This window comes from Camelus bactrianus, chromosome 6 (assembly GCF_048773025.1).
Source record: "Camelus bactrianus isolate YW-2024 breed Bactrian camel chromosome 6, ASM4877302v1, whole genome shotgun sequence".
Lineage (NCBI taxonomy): Eukaryota > Metazoa > Chordata > Mammalia > Artiodactyla > Camelidae > Camelus > Camelus bactrianus.
The window spans coordinates 27,920,426-27,923,645 of record NC_133544.1 but is presented as its reverse complement, the minus strand read 5'-3'; positions in this window follow the sequence as shown (position 1 = coordinate 27,923,645).

The following is a 3,220-nucleotide window of genomic DNA, read 5'->3' as shown; positions in this document are numbered from 1 at the left end:
GAATCAGGGAATTGCATCTTAACAAGGTCTCCTGTGGGTTCCTGTGCACATTAAAGTTTGACAAGCACTGAGTTTGTGAATCCTAAATCCATGCTCAAATGTCTGCCATTTGGATCTTTCTAAAATAGTGCTCTGCGCATGGTCAATAGTTAATGAAAAGGATGTTTGAGAAATTCTTGTTCATTCCATTTGAAGGGAGGAGACCATTTCTGAGAAACCAGCGCACATACCAATGATTGGCTTAGATGGAGACAGAAGCATACTAAAAACAAGCAAACAAAACAGTTCTAGACATACGCACGCGGCTCTGCAGAGGGGGACAGATGGGCAGAGTAAGTCTCCTCTCACTCCATCCCCCCGCCCATAATATTCCCTCTTTTCCTCACTCATGCTCTCTTTCATTCAAGCTAGTATGAAGCTCTCATGCTGGGCTCTGTTTCACACACTGGATAGTACCATGTGGAATACATGTCTCTTGAAGCTCTGTCCTCAAACCTAACACTGAAGAATGAGACACTGGACCATTAAGCCTGGATGCAGCAGGAAAACAAAAAGCAATCTGCCATATCACTATTCCTCATATTCAAATATTGTGACCATCATGACTCAATTCACGTCTTATTTCTGACAGTTGCCAAACCCCAGACCAGGAACTTCATCTAGTATTTGCCTTCAGTAGCTCTTTCTACCCAAGTACAAAGTTGACAGTAAAAACTCCAAGCACAGCTCCCAATCTCTTCTCTTTACTCCACCTGACACAATACCTTAAGGTGGAAAGGGCCAGGAGCTGGCAAACACAGATTAAGTACAGTCTGCCAGAACATTATGGGATCCAGTGATGACAGGATTTAATAAGTCATAACTAAAGTCACCCACCATCTGTTGAGCACTTACAATGTACTTCACAACACCCCTCTGAAGTAAGTGGTATCCCCATTTAAAGAGTGAGGAAATTTGAGGTTTTCAGAAGTTGAGTAACTTGCCTCCAAAGCAGCAAAAATAGAATTCCAGCTTATATCTGTCTAAGTCCAAATCCTTTTAACCACTGAACTAGTATGATGTCTCACTGAGTAGAAACTACTGCAGACTCACTGTGTGAGTAGAGAATCATTTTCCTTCTCTGGGGCTAAAGTGAGAAGTGAGATTAATGATGTTCAAGCACTTAGAAAAGTAAGGTGCTGTAACATATAAGGTATAAATTAATACGTGAAGGCTGTGTCCAAATAAAAACCCTCAGTACTATGCAAATGGCAACTACGCGTGTGAAAACTGTTCACCTTTGAAAGGAAAGATATTCCAGTACATTGAGTACACAGTTCTTATTTATCAATTTAGAAAATATTTTTTAAAGTTTAATACTCCATGTTGGCAAATATGTTGGGAAACTAGTATGTTGCTGGTGGGAGGACAAGTTAGTCCAACGATTTTAAAAAGCAAGTTGACAATACATTTCAAGACATTTTTAAAAATTAACATAATTTCTTATAAGGAAAAACAAATTAGGACAAAAATTTAAGTATAAATATAGTTGGTTAAGAGCATAGATGCTAAAGCCAGATTGCTTGGATTTAAATCCCATCTCTACTACTTATTAGCAGTGTGACCTTGGGCGGGTCTCTGTGACCTGGTGTCCAGAATGGGGACATAATAGCACCTATTTCACTTGATTGTTATGATAGAAATGGTATCTACTATTTCTACTTTTCAGTGTTCTTTATAACAGCAAACAATTGGAATCAATGTATCTGACCATAGGAAAATAGTTAAGTACACTACGTTACAGACACTATTATGAATATTATGAAGCCAATAAATATAAGGCTTTAAAAGACTATTTAATCACACATAGTGTAAAGTAAAAAGAGCAGGAAACGGCATACATCATCCCAAACCACTCATGTTTGTTAAAAGAGCACTTTGTATAAATATAGATGTGTAGAAAATAACCAGTAGGAATTACATCAAAATATTAACAAAGAATGTATCTGGGTGACGGTGTAGGGTTGAAGGGTTCTTATGCATACGTTTCTGTGCTTTGCAAATCCTCTAGAGCAGTGCATTTCACACTGTTAACAGGCATGTGAATCACCTGGCGAGCTTGTTAAAAATGCAGATTCTGTGTCAGTAGGTCTGGGATTTTGTAGACTTCTCCATCTCTGACAGGCTCCTGGGCAATGCCAATGCTGCTGGCCCAAGGCTTCCACTTTGAGCAGCAAGGTTTTGGAGTAGGGGTCCTCAAACTCGAGCGTGCATCTGAACCAATCAGAGGGGTTGGTAAAGTACAGGTTGCTGGATCCCATGCCTAGAGTTTCTGATTTTAGTAGGTCTGGTGTGGGACTCTAGAAATTGCACTGCTAACAGTTTTTCAGGTGACGTTGATGCTGTGGGTCTGGAAATCTGGCTTTGAAAATCACTGCTATAGAATATATATATATATTCTATATCTATCTATCTATCTATCTATCTATCTATCTATCTATCTATCTATCTATATATATATATATTTCCCCTCAGCATCGTAATGGAGAGGAGAGCACTAAAAAACAGACCAGCCTTCTCTATTGTTTACAAAATCAAGCGCAAACCCTTCATTCACATGTCTCCATAATCTAAACCCATCATTTCCAGTTACTTCTGTTTAGACCACAAAAATCAAACCACTATGCCCTAAACACACCCAAAATTCAGAACATCATGACCTCTGCTGTTTCTTGAGACATGTCATTTCCTTCTAGTTCCTGGTGCCTGGATCTTACGCACACTTCAAGGCCCCCAAATGCCATTTCCTGCGCAAAACCTCCTTTCCTTGGGGCTCCATTGAACTTTCTGTTCCTCTCTGGTGGGTGACACTTCCCAATCTCTGCCTGGCATAGAGACTCTACCGGTGGGTGGTGTACCTCCCCCAGTAACTGGGAGTTAGTTAACTGAGAGCAGGGCAGTCCCTTCCTTGCCTATCCGTGTCTGCACCTTGACCTCAGCAAATCCCCAGCAGACAGCTGCCACTCAGGGCTGACTGAAGGGCTGGAACCCTTACTACAGAACTGTCCTGTAAGTGGAAACTAGAACACACGCCAAGCCTTGATGACCAACAGTAACAGGTGTTTTCCATCTCTGATGTCTGTGATTCATTCTGCACAACTGTTTGCACACCCAGGCGTCAGCACACATTGGCTCCGAGAATACAACGCCCCAAATGCTGAGGTGCACATGGTGTATTCTG